Source organism: Oncorhynchus nerka, linkage group LG26 (assembly GCF_034236695.1).
Source record: "Oncorhynchus nerka isolate Pitt River linkage group LG26, Oner_Uvic_2.0, whole genome shotgun sequence".
Classification (NCBI taxonomy): domain Eukaryota; kingdom Metazoa; phylum Chordata; class Actinopteri; order Salmoniformes; family Salmonidae; genus Oncorhynchus; species Oncorhynchus nerka.
In genome coordinates, this window is record NC_088421.1 from 14,021,873 (window position 1) to 14,043,855 (window position 21,983).

The 21,983-nt window shown below is 42.2% G+C and overlaps 1 long non-coding RNA gene and 1 pseudogene across 1 annotated transcript in view; one reads left to right on the forward strand and one right to left on the reverse strand.

The window, feature by feature from the left end:
- The window catches only part of LOC135564660 (uncharacterized), a 529,018-nt gene that overhangs the window by 253,604 nt on the left and 253,431 nt on the right, over positions 1 to 21,983 (reverse strand). The window lies entirely within an intron of this gene.
- LOC115110877 (myoferlin-like) overlaps positions 1 to 21,983 on the forward strand; it is a 52,389-nt pseudogene that overhangs the window by 27,448 nt on the left and 2,958 nt on the right.

Genomic DNA, 21,983 nt, shown 5'->3' on the forward strand with positions numbered 1-21,983 from the left:
TGTGGTTAGGGAATCATCCTCTTTCCGTCTCTGTTGATGTGCAGAGAGTCATAGTACTGAGTATAGTACTCAGTACACAATAGTCCCATTTCCACCTCATCCACTCCACCTAAGTCCTCATTGTTTGCCTCTGAGTCAGGAGTGCACAACACCAGCCCCCTCATAGTACTCCTATAGAAACACTTCCCCAAACAGTTACCTCATTGATTTGGTTGATTTGACCTTTCCCCAGACAGTTACCTCAATGATTTGGTTGATTTGACTTTTCCCCAGATACGGTTACCCCGTTGATTTGACCTTTCCCCAGACAGTTACCTCATTGATTTGGTTGATGTGACCTTTCCCCAGACAGTTACCTCAATGATTTGGTTGATTTGACTTTTCCCCAGATACGGTTACCCCGTTGATTTGACCTTTCCCCAGACAGTTACCTCATTGATTTGGTTGATGTGACCTTTCCCCAGACACAGTTACCTCATTGATTTGGTTGATTTGACCTTTCCCCAGACACAGTTACCTCATTGATTTGGTTGATTTGACCTTTCCCCAGACACAGTTACCTCATTGATTTGGTTGATTTGACCTTTCCCCAGACACAGTTACCTCATTGATTTGGTTGATTTGACCTTTCCCCAGACAGTTACCTCAATGATTTGGTTGATTTGACTTTTCCCCAGATACGGTTACCCCGTTGATTTGAACTTTGATTGATTTGGTTGATTTGGTTGATTTGACCTTTTTCAAGACATTTCTTCAGTGGTTCAATCCTACCTTCTTTCCACTAGAGGTGAGCATTCCTTGTCTAAGCTCCAGCTGCCAGTACTCGATAGGTTAGTGGGATCAAGCCCGCTATTTGTGATGTGTATGTCTGTGTTTGGTTTTTACCAACCGTGTTGGGACCAGAAGTCCTCACAGGGATAGTAAAACCAGGAACATTTTGACAAGTGGGGACATTTCGCCGGTCCCCACGAGGAAAAAGGCTATTTTAGGCTTATGGGTTAGGTTTAGGGTTAGGGTTACAATTAGGGTTAGGTTTAGGAGTTAGGGTTAGGGTTTGGATTAAGGTTAGGGTTAGGGGTTAAGGAAAATAGGATTTTGAATGGGAATTAATTGTTTGGTCCACACATGGATAGTCAAACAAACGTGTGTGTCTGTGTTATTCAGCCTGCTAACAGAAGCAGACGCGGGGCACACAGAGTTCACAGACGAAGTCTACCAGAACGAGACACGTTTCATTGGCGGGGAGTGGAAGGCTGCTGCCGACCCCTTCACAGACGTGGTGAGACAGAGCAACACACACAGATACACACACTATTGCTAGAGACAACCCTGTCGCCTATACTCAGACCCCTCTATCTACAAGAGGGAAGAGGGAAGAAATATGTAACACTGAGAAGTTAAGCTGACCCCTCAGTGTCACATTAATTCTCCCTTTAGGGGAATTAATGAATTTTCTTACGAAAAGAGGCCAACGGAACTGAAGCCATTTAGTCTGTTTCCTATGCAATTTGATCTACTAGACTAAGTAGCGACAGGTGCTCTTCCATGGATTCATTTTATGCACATATCACTTACTGTCTTGTTTTAAGTCATGTGTCCCTTGTCAAGACAGCTGCATATAGCCTGGGTACCATTCCACTTTTTGTCTCTCCTTGTCATGCCAAGAATTGTAGCTAAAAATAAAATAAAAGTTCTTTAACAGTATTTATAGTTGTTCTTACAATTCTGGATATTGAACGTTGAAATTGCCAAATGTCCAGACTGTTTGGCATATGACACCGAGTACTAGGAATGAAAACAGGTCTGGATTTCAGGCTAAGCTGCGTAGCCTTGATGTTTTCAAACTGTGATGCCTATTGTTTTGATGTCGGGGAGTTTACACAGACAGCTACCTTTTACCACAATTGTGCTTGTTTCAATGAATCCCATATATAGAGAGGCTTAGTTAAATACTTGATAGGAGACTAGAAACCAATGTGAATCAATCCATCCCACACAGAATACCCAGAGGGGAAAATAGAGTGCTACTTCCCTACTTTTATAAACAGTGCGTCTCTGTATTGTTTTGATGTTGTAATGTGGTGTCATTGTCACATGTTGATATACAGCCACTGTGTAATGTCGGAAATGACTGACTGTGACTGTTCTGTGTAGAATGGGCAGAAGAGCCAGAGTCCAGGGGAGATAGAGTGTCCTGCTGGCTGGAAGTGGGAGGATGACTGGAGCTTCGACAGCAACAGGGCTGTGGATGAGAAAGGTAAAGAAGCAGTGGAATTATCCTCCTTCATAACCCAGATGATAACACTGGAATTGATTTTATAATGTACTGGTGTATACTTGTTTCAATCAAACAATCAATATTGTTTAAGGATTGCATTATCATATGTAGAACAATATGGCACTGTATTGTATACAATTTAATTGATACACCTCTTCTGTACAGTATTTTGACTTGACCTATTATAACCAATATGATACTACAGTATAAAGCTGAATGTCCTCTGACTCTGTATACCGTTTGTCACTGTGTGTGTTGTATACCAGGTTGGGAGTATGGCGTCACCATTCCCCCCGATGACAAGCCCAAGTCCTGGGGAGCAGCAGAGAAGATGTACCACATACACAGCAGGAAGAGACTCTTACGGCCACGCAGGAAAATAGCAGACACTAAAGCAGCACCTGAGGTGAGCGGAGGAGGAAGAAGAGAAGCGGAGGGAGGAGGAGAAGGAGGAAGGGGAGGGAGAAGGAAGAGGAGGAGTTGAAGGAAGAGGAGGAGGAGGGGAAGGAGGAGAAGGAAGATGAGGAGGTAAGGGAGGAAGAGCAGGAAGAGGAGGGTAGGAGAAGGAAGAGGAAAAGGAGGAAGAGGAGAAGGAAGAGGAAGGGGAAGAAGGAGAGAGAAGGGGAAGAAGGAGGAGAAGAAGGGAAAGGAGGATGGAGGAGAAGGAAGAGGTTATAGAAGGGGAAGAGGAGGGGTAGGAGGAAGAGAAGGAAGAGGAAAAGGAGGAAGGGGAAGGAGGAGGAGAAGGAGGAGGAGGAGGAGGAAGAGGAGGAGAAGGGAAAGGAGGATGGAGGAGAAGGAAGAGGTTATGGAAAAAGAGAGGAGGAAAATGTTTAGTGTGCAGGGTAGAGTGGAAGCATGTGTGTGTCTGTATGTCAATTTCAAGTGCTAAAGTTCTAGTTCTTACACACTGGCCACTGCCTCTCTGTTGACTCTACAGAGGCGGGATCCCGGCGAAGGCTGGGAATACTCGTCCTTGATTGGCTGGAAGTTCCACAGGAAGGAGCGTTCGTCTGACACATTCCGCCGTCGCCGCTGGAGACGCAAGATGGCTCCGTCAGACGGGATAGGAGCATCAGCCATCTTCAGACTGGAGGGGGCGCTGGTTAGTAACTTCTTCTGAGTTCAAAAACAATTGACTACACAGGAAGGCTAGACTTAAAGTAGACTCTCAAGCCACACATCAAAGTGCTTCATTTTACAAATGTTGTTTTTTTCACGGGCAGAAGATTGACTATCAATCATCAATTTTATAATTGTTGCTCTCTCAGCTGTGTGACTGGGTTGTGGAGACAAATAAAGGACTACTTTTTTTTTTTCCTTTTTTTTTCACCTTTATTTAACCAGGTAGGCTAGTTGAGAACAAGTTCTCATTTGCAACTGCGACCTGGCCAAGATAAAGCATAGCAGTGTGAACAGACAACACAGAGTTACACATGGAGTAAACAATTAACAAGTCAATAACACAGTAGAAAAAAAAGGGGGAGTCTATATACAATGTGTGCAAAAGGCATGAGGGGGTAGGCGAATAATTACAATTTTGCAGATTAACACTGGAGTGATAAATGATCAGATGGTCATGTACAGGTAGAGATATTGGTGTGCAAAAGAGCAGAAAAGTTAATAAATAAAAACAGTATAAAAACAGTATGGGAATGAGGTAGGTGAGAATGTACAGCTGCAGCGATCGGTTAGCTGCTCAGATAGCTGATGTTTGAAGTTGGTGAGGGAGATAAAAGTCTCCAACTTCAGCGATTTTTGCAGTTCGTTCCAGTCACAGGCAGCAGAGTACTGGAACGAAAGGCGGCCACATGAGGTGTTGGCTTTAGGGATGATCAGTGAGATACACCTGCTGGAGCGCGTGCTACGGATGGGTGTTGCCATCGTGACCAGTGAACTGAGATAAGGCGGAGCTTTACCTAGCATGGACTTGTAGATGACCTGGAGCCAGTGGGTCTGGCGACGAATATGTAGCGAGGGCCAGCCGACTAGAGCATACAAGTCGCAGTGGTGGGTGGTATAAGGTGCTTTAGTGACAAAACGGATGGCACTGTGATAGACTGCATCCAGTTTGCTGAGTAGAGTGTTGGAAGCCATTTTGTAGATGACATCGCCAAAGTCGAGGATCGGTAAGATAGACAGTTTTACTAGGGTAAGCTTGGCGGCGTGAGTGGAGGCTTTGTTGCGGAATAGAAAGCCGACTCTTGATTTGATTTTCGATTGGAGATGTTTGATATGAGTCTGGAAGGAGAGTTTGCAGTCTAGCCAGACACCTAGGTACTTATAAATGTCCACATATTCAAGGTCGGAACCATCCAGGGTGGTGATGCTAGTTGGGCATGCGGGTGCAGGCAGCGATCGGTTGAAAAGCATGCATTTGGTTTTACTAGCGTTTAAGAGCAGTTGGAGGCCACGGAAGGAGTGCTGTATGGCATTGAAGCTCGTTTGGAGGTTAGATAGCACAGTGTCCAATACTTTAGTTACAAAGTGTTAGATTCTAGACTAAAAAACTCACAGACGCTTATTAAAGCTCATTTTTTCACCCACTGGGTCATACAGCTGCGTAAGACAGGGAACATATTCACACAAGCACTGGTATTTAACCATTTCTACTGTGCTGAGCCCCTCGTTACACATCGGAACAGCCAATCCACCGCTGTTGCTTTCTAGAAGATGAGTCATTTATGTTCTTCCTCACTTCATCTAACCTGACCTCTGCCCAAATTGCTCACACCTCCCCAACTTACGGCTGTCATGATGACTTGTACCAGACTGTGTCTCTTCTCCTCCCATAGGATCCCTGATGGCTAACAACAACATATCCTGACAGAATGTAAACATTATACATTCCCCTCTCTCCCTCAGTGACATGAATACGTGTATTTCATATCTAAAAGTCAGAACCCATCAAAAGTCTTTGGGAAACCCAGTCCATGATAATAAAATGGAATTTGGCCAAGTGCCTTTTAGTGTGTTATCTTGATTATAATATCCTCTCATTATTCTCCTCCATCTGCTCCTTCCTGCCCAGTGATCCTGGTGGGCAACGCACTCAAAAGGCACAGATTAGACCAAGAGTTGACTCATGCCCTATTTATTTATTCACGATGGTGTGCTATTTGTGCTGCTGTACCATCATGGGCCCTATCCCGAAACAAACCCAAACCCCTAGTCCCTGGACACGTATGGAGATTCAAGAGGATTGGATAGATTTAAGCAATATCGTTATAGCTCCAGCAGGGTCCAATCATTTAAAATGTGTCTAGGGTTCATTTTTGTTGTGTTGGGCCATGGTTGTGTTATTATGTCTTGATGTCATGTCATGATGAGCTTGAGCTCAATGCACATATTTTCCTAATGGATGATCATGATAAAGTAATAACTATAAAATAAAGACAAATGTATTCAACTTTCACCACTCTAGAATTACCCATCTCTCTAATGAAGGCATTGCTAGTCCTGTTCTGAACTGGTCTCTGTCTCTCTGGCTGTATTTACACAGACAGCCCAATTCTGATCTTTTTCCCACTTATTGGCAAAATATCTGATCTGATTGGTCCAAAGACCAATTAGTGGGAAGAGATCAGACTGGGGGTGTCTTTGTAAACTCAGCCTCTGTGTTTTGTCTACAGGGGGTAGATGTTGATGAGAAGGCCAGTAAGAAGGACGCTGCCAGACTGTTTGGTGCCAACACACCCACCGTTTCCTGTAACTTTGACCGTGAGTAACATTGACCCATGCCAGCTGATTGCAGACACTGATTAAGTGATTAAGGCTGTGGCCACACAGAGATAGATGAAAGAGTATAAAAAACACATAAGCATTGGTCCCGGTTTTTCCATAAAAAAAAGTCAAATAATTTCCACATTTTGCATACGAGTTGCGTACTTAACAACATCAGCATTTTGTTGTTGACAGATAGACATTCATAATCTCCTTTGTTCGTGAAGGTATGACTCCACTTGAAAAAACACTGGGCCAAATGCTGTTGTTTTTTTACGGAGAATCTCTCTCTGGCCGCAGCCTAAATGTTGATTTCTCCTCAGATTCCTCCACTCCACTGCCCTTCCTCTCAGGAAGTCTGGGCCCACACTTTTCAGATTACATTAAATCACAATCACTTTCTCTTCAGGGTCGTATATGTACCATCTGAGGGTGTATGTCTATCAGGCCAGGAATTTCATCGCCATGGACAGGGACAGCTTCTCAGGTGAGGAACATCATAAAATGTAGATAAATGGATAGCTCACTTTTTTTCAACTTACCAAGCGGGATGTTACATCCAAATCATTTGTCTGTTAGCTAGTTATTGAGCACCGTCCACAATCTCCTGGCACTTTTGAAACATCTAAGCAATGCTAGTGGGAACAGACTGGGTTGTTTCCACTAGCCTTGCATGGGGAAAGAGAGAGGTGGAGGTAGAAGCGTAACCTGATCCTCACAGCAGTTGTAATTGAACCACTCCGTTTTATCAATACAATGACTGTGCTCTGGTCTCCTGCTTCAGATCCCTACGCCCATGTGTCCTTCCTCCATGTGAGTAAGACCACGGAGGTCATCAGGGCCACTCTGAACCCCACCTGGGACCAGACCCTCATCTTTAATGACATCGAGATCTATGGAGACCCCCAGACCATTGCACACAACCCCCCCAACGTGGTGCTGGAGCTCTACGACAGTGACCAGGTGGTATGTACCCTATCCTACCCTCACTTACCCTACCAGTTGTAGTGTATTAGCGACACTTAGTGGTGCAATACCAGCCGAGCACTGTACATACATGTGATACACTTATGTACATGTATGTGGTCAATGTGTGTGACCACCACTAAGTACATTTCAATGAATCCTGTGAGTCCGAGTCAATACATTACACCCGTCAATTTCCATCCACTGCCTGTTCACCTGGACTTATTCACCTGTGCCCTGTTAAGTCACATCCAGCCCTGTCTATTTCAGCAGTGTCATATTGTAAGTTCAAGAATATTTCGGTTCCATTGTTTTTGACTAGTGCAAGCAGTTGATACTTGTCTAGCTATCTGTTATTCTTATAAGCGTGTATGTTGGAAGCATCTTGGATGAGTGTACTGTCCTTGAGACAAAAAATAGCAAAATAACTGTTGTGTTTGTGTTTTTCTTTACTGTTACTCTTGTACTATTAGCTAGTTATTTTTGAAGGTTTTACTTGAAATGATCTGGATATGTGGTTGTTTTGCCTACTTTAGTTGAATGCACTGATTGCAAGTTGCTCTGAAAAAGAGTGTCTGCTAAATGTACTAAAATGTAAATGTAGATGCTACATATCCCTGTGCTATGTCCGACTCTCAGGGTAAAGACGAGGCCATGGGTCGCTGTACGTGCCCCCCTGTGGTGAAGCTGAACCTCGGCACGGTGGTCTCCCCCAAACTGCTGTGGTTCCCCGTCACCAAGAAAGGCCGCAACGCAGGAGAGATGCTGGTGGCTGCTGAGCTATTGCTGAAAGACAAGGTAAAGTACTTCCCAGCTAGCACATAATGTTCTGAGAACTGTATAAGTCGCTCTGGATAAGAGCGTCTGCTAAATGACTTAAATGTTAAATGTTAAATGTATGTTTCTTAGAGCTTGTTGAAACCTTTGTATTCCTATGGTTATTTTGCATACAACCTTCCCGCAACTTTCCAGGGAATGGTGCGGGATAGTTAATTGGCTTTGGAACATTTTCCGCACATTTAAGGAACCTGACAACAAATGATATTTTCTTGGTATTTCATTACCTTAACAGAAAGTTTCCTAAAAGTTAAAAGATGGTTACATTCAATTAATATTCTGGTAATGTTCTAGCAACATTCTCCAATTTGTTTGACATTGGGAATGTTCCGAAATAGCTCCGAGAACGTTAAGAAACAACATTCTTCTGTGGGAATTTCAGTACTTCAGAATAACTTTTCCTGCAGGTTTCCTCATGGTTCTATTTAAAGTCATGTTCTCAAATTGTTCGGAGAACGTTAAGAAAACTTTTTTTTGTAACGTGCACAGAACGTTTTTAGAATATATGTTAAAAACATATACATTCCGTTCTTCTCAGCATCAACAAAACTCTCTATCCTCTATGTTGTTAAGTGTGTTCAGGTGTGTTGGCCGCGCCCACTAATTGGCCAAACCTGCTCTTAATGAGTACTTGTTTCCTTTGAAATGGGGTCTGTTTGAATAGACTAAAATTAACAGCTTTGTATGAGTTGATAAAAAATATGGCATGCTAGCTCCAACCTGGTGGTGCAGTGGGCTAATTCCATGAATAGACAACGGAAGCTCATAGGTTTGCATCTCGCTAACGCTGTGCCACAACAAAAAATAAATGTGTTTGCATGTGTCCTGTCTGTGCTTGGAGTTCAAAACAGTTAACCCAAACTAAGCTAGCAGTTTTATTTAAAGTCTCAGAACGTTATTTAATTGCCTTCAAATAACCTAGAATTTCCATTCTCAGAATGTTTAGAAAACATTCAGAGAACCATAATAAAATATTCTCAGAACCTCCCTGCAACTTAAATTTTCACTTACGTTCTAAGAACGTGGCTTCTCTTATGGCTTCTCTACCAGAACAAATGGGAAACCAAAAAAGTACGTTCCCACAACTTCCAATGAAGCAAATAGGCTAGCTGGATAGTGCCCCGTGTTGCAGTGTTTTTAAGGTGAAAGTAGCTCCTAACCACAGATCTAGGATCAGATTGCTCTACCCCTAACCTCAAGCGCCAGGTGGGTGGAAAATATCTGACTGTGTGTCAGTAGTTGGTGCAACTTCCGTCAACTCCAGTCCAGGTCGAGTTACTGTAGAGTACTTTTTTGTGAACATCACGATATGAAATACATTTAATTGATTGATTGATGTGTATTACTTTTAGGCCAATGAGAGTGACTTGCCTCTGGTGCCCCCCAGACGAGGAGCGACGCTCTACATGGTTCCTCAGGGAATCAGGCCTGTTGTACAGCTTACCGCCATCGAGGTGAGGCCTCAGGCAGTCCGCAACACCATCAAACACACACTCAGATGCACGCTTGTGCATGCATGAACTCATACACACACAACACACACACATGCAAGCACACATTCACACACATGAAGACACCCACACATTCTCCTCTGTGTTTCTCTTTCTCAGACGTGTGTGTGTGCGTGTGTGTGTGTTGTGTCCTAGATCTTAGCCTGGGGTCTGAGGAACATGAAGACCTACCAGTTGGCCACAGTCACCTCTCCCAGTCTCATGGTGGAGTGTGGGGGGGAGGTCGTCCAGACTGCCGTCATCAAGAACATCAAGAAGAACCCCAACTTCCCCGGATCTGTCCTCTTCTTTAAAGTGGTACTGCAACTTCCCTTCAAACTCAGTGTACTGTATAACAGTTCTCTCTATGAGATATTCTATTAATATCAGGATCTGTAAGGAAAAGACAAATGCTCTTGATGTAAACAAAGTGACTGAATGAACATGACATGAATGTACTATATTTGAGTGGTATTTACCGGTATTTTCACTATACACCATAAAATGGATACGTACTGTAGATTTGTATCCAAGGTGATACTTAACTAGTTTGGTCTCAGATATGTTTGTGTTTGGCGTTGACAATGACCATAGGAGCTGGCAAGACCGCACAAACAGATCTGGGACCAGGCTAATTCTTTAAGCTAAAATCCACGAAAGGCGTCACTGGCGTCGCCCCGTAGGTTAACGTTTATTGTCCTGGAGGCAGAACTGAGCAATTTCCCCTTAGATAGGAAAGGGAAAGGGGGATACCTACTTAGTTGTACAATTTAATGCATTCAACTGAAATGTGTCTTCTGCATTTAACCCAACCCCTCTGAATCAGAGAGGTGCGGAGGGCAGCCTTAATTGATATCCACATCTTCGGCGCTCGGGGAACAGTGGGTTAACTGCCTTGCTCAGGGGCAGAATGACAGATTTTTACCTTGTCAGCTCAGTGATTCGATCCAGCAACCTTTCAGCAAGCTGCAACATCAAAATTGGCTCTGATGTAAAAATTCATGAAAACTAAAATGAGCTTTTTGGTCTATATTTAAGGTTAGGGTAGGCATTAGGGTTAGCAGTGTGGTTAATGTTAAGGTTAGGTTCAAAACAGGATTTTATGACTTTGTGGCTGTGCCAGCTAGTGACCACGCAGCAGAGCTGCCTCCAGAATATGATTCATGATAAAAAATGCTCATCTGCGGTCACGCCAGGCACATTTGTTAATGTTTTTGTAACGAAGGAGATGAGCATCCATCATCATGGTAAAAAAAATAATATTATAGTACATACTCTGATGTTCTATCGTTCCTGCAATGATGTCAGAACCAAAATAACAGCGTTCGTTGTTTGAAATAACATCTTTATTGTTGTAATATCTCAAACGGACGTGGAAGTATCAGCACTACAGATTCCAGCTTTAAGGACCCCAATTATTGATGTTTGACAACCATTAAGATAAACCAGTTTAAATGTCTCTGCATTTAAGCTGATTGATATTATGTTTTCTGTTTAATTGATTGATTGTCTTTGATTTGATCCTATAGTGTATGCACTAATTGTAAGTCGTAAATGTCTAATATGTATATGTAAAATTTAGTTTCTGTATCACTGGTAACACTGTGAGTTGTCTGAGCCAGGTTAACCCCCCCCCCCCTACCTGCCCCCAGCTTCTACCCAAAGAGGAGATGTACACCCCTCCCATCGTTCTGAAGGTGATGGACCACCGGCCGTTCGGCAGGAAGCCCATTGTGGGCCAGTGTACCCTCTCCCTGGAGGAGTTCCGCTGTGACCCTTACGTCACCAATGCTGAGGTGGCCATGTCTTCCAAAGGTACACACATACAAACAGAACCACGTATGCACGCACACAAATACGCGTGAACGTATGCACGAATGCGCACACAGATACACACACACACCCACACGCAACATTGCTGAAGTACTGTACCCCCCACCTCTATTTACTACTACCCCCCTTCTTTTCTGTTGTGTATTGTTGTATTAGTGGCCATGATGGCAGCAACTCAAGGAGACATCATCATTAACATGGAGGATAGTCCCATCCTTAATACTGAGGTAGCTACTGTAAAACTCATAAAGGACTTTACAGTATGAGCTTGTCTTAGTGTTGTTATATCAGAAATGTACCAGCACTGTAGCCTGGGTGCCAGGCTGTTTCTGCTCTTTTGTAAAAAATAGCTTGGCATGACAATGAGTGACAAAGAGTTGACAAGATAGTTCAAACAGATCTGGGATCAGGCTAGCAAAAATGTGTTGTGTGGTTACACATTCTGATAATGTTATTCTGTTTTTCTTCCTAGCTCCACAAAGAGAAGGTGGGATTTGTCCTTTCTTTTATGAATACCTATTATCAAGGATGGAAGGAATCAAGGATTTGATGGCTTGTACACTTCTGACAGAGTCTGAATGTGCTGTTATTGAGGCTTATTTGAGTCTCCCTGTTTTGCAGGAGGAGGAGGCAGTTGACTGGTGGAGTAAGTTCTATGCCTCTGTGGGAGAGCACGAGAAGTGTGGGCCGTACCTCAAAAAAGGATACGACACCCTAAAGGTACAGTAACGTTTTATCACTTCTGTCTCCGAGACTGAATGGTTTCAGTTTCCCTGTTTAAAAAAATATATATATATTTTGTCTAACAATGGTCACAAGGATTGTTCATAGGACTTTTCCCATCAATATTTAACACCCACCTGGGTTTTACACGACAACCTGTACAATGGTGATGCTGTGAGAAATGTGTGTTTTCTTATATGTATGTTGGTGTGAATTGTGTGTATCGCCTCAGGTGTATCAGGGTTGTACATACAGTCAGGTCCCAAATGATTGGCACCCTTGATAAAGATAAGCAATAAAGACTGTATAAACATCATAATACAAATACTGAGCTGTATTGTATGCTCAAAGAAATTGGTGAGTTTTATTATTTTATTTTAATGTAATTGTTCAGAGAAAGAGATTTTGTTAACAATAGACCTTAGACCATTCCTCCATACAGCTCCTGGAAAATCATCATCTTGCAATGGCCATCTCATTCTCCGGACTTGAACCCCATCGAAAACCTGTTGCTTGAATTGAAGAGGGCAGTCCATAAGTGTAGAGGAAGGATATCAAGGATCTGGAAAGATTCTGTATGGAGGAATGGTCTAAAATGTTATAAAACATTTTAGGAAAAGTATTGGACTATTGAAAACGGGTGCCAATCATTTTGACCCCTATCTTTTAAAGATTTGTTCTCATTACTTGTTTAACAAAGCCTCTTTCCCTGAGCAATTCTATTAGAATAAATAACAATATAGCTCAGTATTTGTATTATTTATTTTATACTGTCTTTTTTGGTCATCTTTATCGAGGGATTTTGATGTGTGTGTGTGTGTGTGTGTGTGTGTTTCAGGTTGTGTGATATGTGTTTGTCCTCAACATATTACGGTATGTGTCCTCATGTGTATAACAGTGTGATGTGTGTGTTTTCCCAGGTATATGAAGGGGAGCTGGAGGAGGTCCCAGATTTCCGAGGGCTGACAGATTTCTGTAAAACGTTCCGACTGCAGCGGGGGAAGACTGAGGATGAGGACGACGACCCTTCAGTGGTCGGAGAGTTCAAGGTGATCACAGACCTCTTTTTCTTTTAGGGATGTATGATCCTTCGTGTGTACATGTCATCCTGTTAAGATGTATTTTCAAGGGAGTTCTGTCCAGAGCCTGTTTTCAATAACAAGGAGACATGGACTGGGGGCTTTTAAAGCCCGGCACATACAGCTGGTGGGGGGGGGGGGGAACAACATTACATAGAACCAATTATAAAAAATCCTTATTTTCTTAACTTTACATGTGAACCCAGCCTAATTATTGACACCTCGCCTGACTTTTGACCCCTGACCCTGCTGGTGTCTCCTGTCCTGTAGGGCTCGTTCCGGGTGTATCCCTGATTACCCAGAGATGCCAGCCCCGCCACGCCAGTTCAGAGAGCTGCCTGAGAGCGGGTTGCAGGAGTGCCTGGTCAGGATCTACGTGGTGCGATGCATGGACCTGCAGCCTAAAGACAACAACGGCATGGTGAGTAGACGCCAAACACACTCTAAGAGACTCTACACACTGAGAACACTTCCAAGGCGATCCTGGATCAGGCGTATGTCAAACGCTGGATTCATTTCAACTTTCAGCTGAGCATTTTTGCTGCACATATACATAAGTTTGCCCCTCTCCCTCACCAACCGACAGTTCTCATTCAAATGCATGACTTATATAGCCTTTTCCCACACATAACATATTTCAACATTTGTGTTTGTTTTGGCTTTTTAGTGTGACCCTTACATCAAGATCTCTTTGGGGAAGAAAACAAAAAATGACAGGGATGACTACAAACCAAACACCCTCAATCCAGAGTTTGGCAGGTAAACATTTTTTTATTTTATATTTAACCTTTATTTAACTAGGCAAGTCAGTTAAGAACAAATTATTATTTTACAATGACGGCCTACAGTAGTAGTTTTAACTAAAACCTTCACTTACAGAAAACGGTCAAAATGCCACTAAAACTGTTGAATTAATGAATGAATTAATGGATGAATGAGTTATTTTGAAATGTATAAAGTTGTTTCAGTCAAGTGAAATCAACAATGCACACATAACTGCATCTGACCAAGTTAACCTCGTCCCTTCCTCCTGTGTCAGGATGTTTGAGCTGTCCTGTGTCCTCCCTCGAGACAAAGACCTGAAGATAGCTGTGTACGACTATGACTTGCTCACCCGAGATGAGAAAGTGGGAGAGACGGTCATTGACCTAGAGAACAGACTCCTCTCTCGCTTCGGCGCCTACTGCGGCCTACCGCAGTCCTACTGCATGTGAGTGTGCACGTGTCCGTGTGTCTGCCTGTGCGTCTGTCTGTAACGGCCAACGCAGGAGATTAGAAGCAGGTACAGGGAGTGAACCATTTAATACAGATGTAACGGAACAAGAACAGCGTCTGGACATAAACACGGCACGACAAACAATGCGACTACAGGGAACAACACAGAGGAGCAGACATACACTACTGTTCAAAAGTTTGGGGTCGCTTAGAAATGTCCTTGTTTTTGAAAGAAAAGCTATTTTTTTTTAAACAATTAAAATAACATCAAATTGATCAGAAATAGAGTGTAGACATTGTTAATGTTGTATATTACTATTGTAGCTGGAAACGGCAGATTTTTAAAGGAATATCTACATAGGCGTTCAAAGGCCCTTTTATCAGCAACCACCACTCCTGTGTTCCAATGGCACGTTGTGTTAGCTAATCCAAGTTTATCATTTTAAAAGGCTAATTGATCATTAGAAAACCCTTTTGCAATTATGGTAGCACAGCTGAAAACTGTTATGCTGATTATAGCAGCAATACAACTGGCAGCCTTTAGACTAGTTGAGTATCTGGAGCATCAGCATTTGTGGGTTTGATTACAGGCTCAAAATGGCCAGAAACAAAGAACTTTCTTCTGAAACTCGTCAGTCTATTCTTGTTCTGAGAAATGAAGGCTATTCCATGCGAGAAATTGCCAAGAAACTGAAGATCTCGTACAACGCTGTGTACTACTCCTTTCACAGAACAGCGCAAACTGGCCCTAACCAGAATAGAAAGAGGAGTGGGAAGCTAAGAGGACAAGTACATTAGAGTGTGTAGTTGGCAGCTTCATTAAATAGTAACACCAGTCTCAACGTCAACAGTGAAGAGGCTACTCCGGGATGCTGGCCTTCTAGGCCGAGTTCTTCTATCCAGTGTCTTGTTCTTTTGCCCATCTTAAAATTGTATTTTTATTGGCCAGTCTGAGTGAGATACTCAACTAGTTTAAATAAGGCCAGTTTTATTGCTTCTATAATTAGCACAACAGTTTTTAGCTGTGTTAACATAATTGCAGAAGGGTTTTCTAATGATCAATTAGCCTTTTAAAATGATAACCTTAGATTAGCTAACACAACATGCCAGTGGAACACATGAGTGATGGTTGCTGATAATGTGCCTCTATACGCCTATGTAGATATTCCATTTAAAAAATCTGCTGTTTCCAGCTCAATAGTAATTTACCACATGAACAATGTCTACACTGTATTTCTGATCATTTGATGTTATTTTAATGGACAAAAAAATGTGCTTTTCTTTCAAAAACAAAGGCATTATTAAGTGACTCAACTTTTGAAATGTTGTGTATATGCAGGGGGGAATCAACAAAGTGAGGGAGTCCAGGTGAGTCCAATGAGCGCAGCTGCGCGTAAGGATGGTAACAGTTGCGTATGATGACGGGTAGCCTGACGCCCTCGAGCGCCAGGGAGGGGGAGCGGGAGCAGGCGTGACACTGTCTGTCTGTCTGTCTGTCTGTACGACTGTCTGTACAACTGTCTGTACGACTGTATGTACGACTTTCAGTTATACAGGTCTATCAGTCCAACTTTCCCACTGTGTCTCTGATCCTTTGAAATTATGATTCATGCCTTTTAATTGCCTGTAGTTGCCCAGTTCAGCTCAACTTTTATTCTGGTCTAATCCAGCCACCACTAGAGAATGCTATTGTATTGCATGCTATAATAATTCTATAACGTTACAAAACAGCTCAGGGACCAACCAGTGGAGGGATCAGCTGAAGCCCTCCCAGATCCTGGAGAACCTGGCCAGACTGAGAGGGATCCCTTCACCCCGCACCTCTGCTGACGGCAGCACGCTCTCCTTCGGGGGGAGAGACTACAGCCTGCTGGACTTTGGTACAGAAAACCATTAAGGAGCAAACCACACATTGTTAGCTAGGCAAGAGTTGTGTTAATAACTTGAGGGATGTGTAAATCACTTTAGACCTCCATGTAAACCATCCATTTCAAGAAGAGGTACATTCAGTTCTATTAGAGGAGTTCCACAGATAAAGCAGAAAGAATATTACTTTTTTTTTTAAATACATTTGGCATTTTACTTCAACCACAACATAGTGAATGTGTTAGTCATCTGAACGTCAACCCAAACTTCTGTCTCCTGACTTGAGTTGTGTGTCCTGTCGCTAGAGGCCAACAGAGTCATCCACCAGCACCTGGGTCCAGCCAGGGAGAGGATGGCCCTGCATGTCCTCAGTAAACAGGGTCTGGTGCCAGAGCATGTGGAAACCAGGACTCTCTACAGTACTTACCAACCTACACTGTCCCAGGTTAGTACCTTACACTTTCTAATACTTTCTAATAGCCGTCATTGTAAGCCAATGTAAATGTTTATAAGTGCTTCATAAAGTTTATAAGCATGTAACAAAAAAAATGCATTTAGAAATAATGAAATGCTTATAGTTTATTATAGTTATTATAAAGTGTTTCCTTATTGACCTCATGAAACGTCCAAACATGTACTGCATTATCAGGCCACAGAAAAAAAAGAAGTTCAAGTCTATATGAGGTGTTTGTTTGTTGCGTGACAACATGACATTGTCTAGAGCAGTGCTTCTCAAACCTCACCTCGGGGACCCCCAGACGTTTCACCATTTTGTTGTAGCTCTGAACTAGCACACCTGATTCAAGTAGTAAGGGCTTGATGTTGATTTTGAGTTGACAAGTTGAATCAGCTCTGCTAGCTCTGGGGGTTCCCCAAGGAGAGATTTGAGAAAGGCTGGTCTAGGGAATACTTACCAATTGTATTGGCTCTCACTCTCCCCATTGTTAGGGAAAGATTCAGATGTGGGTGGACATCTTCCCCAAGAGCCTGGGTTTACTGGGACCTCCCTGCCACATTACTCCACGCCAAGCCAAGAAGTGAGGGCCTTTATTACATTCATTAAAAAATAAAGAACCTGCACAGTCAAAATCATATTTTTCATCATATTTGATGATAATTGGATGAGACCAGATCAAAGTAGGATGACCAAAGTATGAGAAAGTTACTGGTGGTGGTACATTGATGAAGTTTGATCATACACTTACTGGCTTCCTCCTCTATGTTAAAAACTTGAACTCAGGAGGCAGGGTTAATTGAGGCTTTATGTGACATCACATACATTATTATTCACCTCCTTTTAATACACCAATGGTAACGTCTTATTCTCTTACCTAATTTAAATAAGTACCACCTTGTAACCATCATCGCGGGGGGGGGGGGTTTACATAGCTAGCTAGCTAGTCAATTGGTGACAAAATTTGACTGCAGAATTAGTGTTTTCCCCATCTATAGCAAAGTTACTTATAGGTTTCCTCTTTCATTTATGTTAGCTAGTTAATGGCTAGCTAGGTCATCAGCCAGCATGGGGAAAAAAGGGGGAAGGGTCATTCAAAACTTCTACTCAGTTGTCATGTCAACACATCTGTCAGTACTGCTATGAACTGCAACAGAAGAGACGTGCCAAATAGGAGATAAGAGGTTAAGAAGTAAGTCTCAAGTCTTAGCACTCAAGTCCCAAGTCAAGACAGGCAATTCCGAGTCAAGTCTCGAAGTAAAGACCGACAAGTCTCAAGTCAAGTCTTAAACTTTGAGTTTCGAGTCCTAAACAAGTCATAATGTGCTCTTCACCAATTGTAATACCATTTCATATTTTTAACAAGAGTAGTTACATTTATGCAAATCATGAATGCTTTAAAAAAATATATACAGTTGAAGTCGGAATTTTACATACAGTTAGGTTCAAGTCATTAAAACAAATTTTTCAACCACTCCACAAATTTGTTGTTAACAAATATAGTTTTGGCAAGTCGGTTAGGATATCTACTTTGTGCATGACACAAGTAAGTTTTCTAACAATTGTTTACATTCAGATTATTTCACTTATAATTCACTGTATCACAATTCCAGTGGGTCAGAAGTTTACATATACTAAATTGACTGTGCCTTTAAATCAAACAGCTTGGAAAATTCCAGAAAATGTAATGGCTTTATAAGCTTCTGATAAGCTAATTGACCTAATTTGAGTCAATTGGAGGTATACCTGTGGATGTATTTCAAGGCCTACCTTCAAACTCAGTGCCTCTTTGCTTGACATCATGGGAAAATCAAAATAAATCAGCCAAGACCTCAGAAAAAAAATTGTAGACCTACACAAGTCTGGTTCATCCTTGGGAGCAATTTCCAAACGCCTGAAGGTACCATGTTCATCTGTACAAACAACAGTACACAAGTACAAACACTATGGGACCACGAAGCAGTCATACCACTCAGGAAGGAGACGCGTTTTGTCTCCTAGAGATGATCGTACATTGGTGCGAAAAGTGCAAACCAATCCCAGAACAACAGCAAAGGACCTTGTGAAGATGCTGGAGGTCCTTGTGAAGATGCTGGAGGAAACAGGTACAATGTATCTATATCCACAGTAAAACGAGTCTTATATCGACATAACCTGAAAGGCCGCTCAGCAAGGAAGAAGCCACTGCTCCAAAACCGCCATAAAAAAGCCAGACTACGGTTTGCAACTGCATACGGGGACAAATATTGTACTTTTTGGAGAAATGTCCTCTGGTCTGATGAAACAAAAATAGAACTGTTTAGCCATAATGACCATCGTTATGTTTGGAGGAAAAAGGGAGAGGCTTGCAAGCCAAAGAACACCATCCCAACCGTGAAGCACAGGGTGGCAACATCATGTTGTAGGGGTGCTTTGCTGCAGGAGGGACTGGTGCACTTCACAAAATAGATGGCATCATGAGGCTGGGAAATTATGTGGGTATATTGAAGCAACATCTCCCGGCATCATTCAGGAAGTTAAAGCATGGTCACAATTGGGTCTTCCAAATGGACAATGACCCCAAGCATACTTCCAAAGTTGTGGCAAAATGGCTCAAGGACAACAAAGTCAAGGTATTGGAGTGGCCATCACAAAGCCTTGACCTCAATCCCATAGGACATTTTTGGGCAGAACTGAAAAAGCATGTGCGAGCAAGGAGGCCTACAAACCTGACTCATTTACACCAGCTCTGTCAGGAGGAATGGGACAAAATTGACCCGACTATTTGTGGTAAGCTTATGGAAGGCTACCTGAAACGTTTGACCCAAGTTAAACAATTTAAAGGCAATGCTACCAAATACTAATTGAGTGTATGTAAACTTCTGACCCACTGGGAATGTGATCAAAGAAATAAAAGCTGAAATAAATAATTCTCTCTACTATTATTCTGACATTTCACATTCTTAAAATAAAGTGGTATCCTTACTGACAAGACGGGAAATGTTTACTAGGATTAAATGTCCAGAATTGTGAAAAACTGAGTTTAAATGTATTTGGCTCAGGTGTATGTAATCTTCCGACTTCAAATGTGTATTTTGCTGACCCATAAGGCTATTTTAAATGGGAATCAGGATGACTGTGCGTGAATTGTGTCAATCTCATAGACTGTCAGTTCTTGCATTCTCAGTTCTGCTTATGAACTTGGTGGTTACATTCCCACCTCACACCTTTACATTTACCAAACAAAGTGGCAGTGTTAGGCTGTTTATTGAAATGGTAGATTGAGCCTTTAAGTGTGTGATATTTTTCAACAGGTACTTCATGCGGGCTATCGTCTGGAACACCACTGATGTCATACTTGATGAGACCAGCATCACCGGAGAGAATATGAGTGACATTTACGTCAAAGGGTACGGCAGAGCATGATTGTCTACTCAATGGTACAGTATTGAGTGATTGGCTACTCATACAGATAATGCTGTATTGCTGATCAAGCAAGGGCAGTGAACCCTACATTTTAAGTGTGCAAAAAATAAGTGAAAACCATGTGCACAGTTGTCCACATACTTTAGATCTTGGTGCTGGTTCTAGCAGGAAAACATAGGTGTCCAAAACAAATGTAAAAAAATACACACAACCAACTTTGACTTCATAATTATGTTGAAATCTTTTCATTGCAGAGTGCATGAGAGTGTGCCCCATTGCCGACTCGATTGGTGGCATACAGTAAACAGGAAATTGATAGAGAAATAATGATGTATGGTTGATCGAGTAAATAGGCGCAAGAGCAGTGGTGTCAAACTCATTTTGCCTTGGAGGCCGCATTCGTTGCTCAACGAGGTCTGAAGGGACGCACTGAATATTTGTTATAATTCCTCGCTGTCAAAACTTGCAAAAAATAGTGCTCTAGCCATTGTTTTGGGAATTTCCGATGCTCTAGCTTTCATTTTGGTGATTATAGCGAGCTGGAAACAGTCAAGAAACTGTATGAATGTGGGTCCAATATCATTACTACACTGTTTAAATGTGGTTTTAGTCATTTTGAAGTATATTTATTTACAGATGGATGCCAGGTATGGAGGAGGACAAGCAGAAGACAGACGTGCATTACAGATCCCTGGATGGTGACGGCAACTTCAACTGGCGGTTTGTCTTTGGCTTCGACTACCTGCCTGCAGAGCAACTGTGTCTCGTTTCCAGGAAAGTGCGTTTGAAGAGATTTATTGTGTTATTTATTGCCTTTATTTAGCAGACACTTTTATCCAAAGTGACTTAGTCATGTGTGTTGTGCATTCATTTTATGTATGGTACCAGGAATCAAACCCACTATTCTGGTGTTGCAAGCGCCATGCCCTACCAACTGAGCTAACACATTCTCTTTTACAATTATGTAAACAGTTATGTTATCTAAAGTGAAACATTTTGACAAATGAAGTCAAAGTTTGACAGTAAATAATAGTTTCAGAAACGGATATGTTGGGTTAGATGTTGAGCTCCAGACTTATATCCAAATGTGTTTGTTTTGTTTGTTGTCAGGAGCATTTTTGGAATCTGGACCAAACCGAGTTTCGGACCCCCCCAAAGTTGATCGTCCAGATTTGGGACAATGACAAATTCTCACTGGATGACTACCTGGGTAAGATACATTTATTTCCTCTGATCTAAACTAACTGATACAGAGTGTTTCTCTTTTTCTCATCGCCGGATGTCTCCAAAAATCTGACTGACTGGTTTGAAGTCATTTATATTTATTGTCCATGAAGACAATAACAAGAAACATCCATCAGCATTTGAAAACCAATCTTATTTCAACCCAGGTCTGCAGTACATAACATATAACGGTGAATAGGAAATGTGGGAAGGAAACAGTGAAATAAAGGGATTGCTAATGCAGTTTGTGTTGTATTTGGGACACAGGCACAGTTGAGCTGAATCTGCTTCATCTGATCCCCCCTGCCAAGACCCCTGAGAAATGCAGTCTGAAAATGTTACCAGGGGTAACAGGCTCCACACCTTCCAAACAACCACCGCCCAACTCTCTGTTCTCCCAGAAGTCTGTGCGGGGCTGGTGGCCCTGTATGATCGAGCAGGATAGGAAGCACATTCTGGGTGTAAGTCTTGTTGTAGTGAAACTGAGAGAAAAAATTGCAAATTCTAAGTTAATTTTTCCATGAACACAGAAAATATTGCAATTCTACATATTCTGCCATCGGGCGGAGAGAATATTTTGCTGTTTTAAATCTAATTTACTGCAGTGTTACAAATTGTTCCATTACTTATGCCATGTTCATATGGTACCTGGATGAGAGCGACTAACAAAATGGTCATTTAGCAGACGTTTTTATTCAGAGCGACTTACAGGAGCTCAGCTCAAGGGCACGTAAGATTTTTCACCTAGTCAGCTCTGGTATTTGAAACAGCGACCTTTCAGATACTGGCCCAAATCTCTTAACCGCTAGACTACCTTTGTGCCCCCAAAATCAATGGAGGAACACTACCAAATTAAACAATTGCACCTTGTGTTTACTGTAACTGTGGTA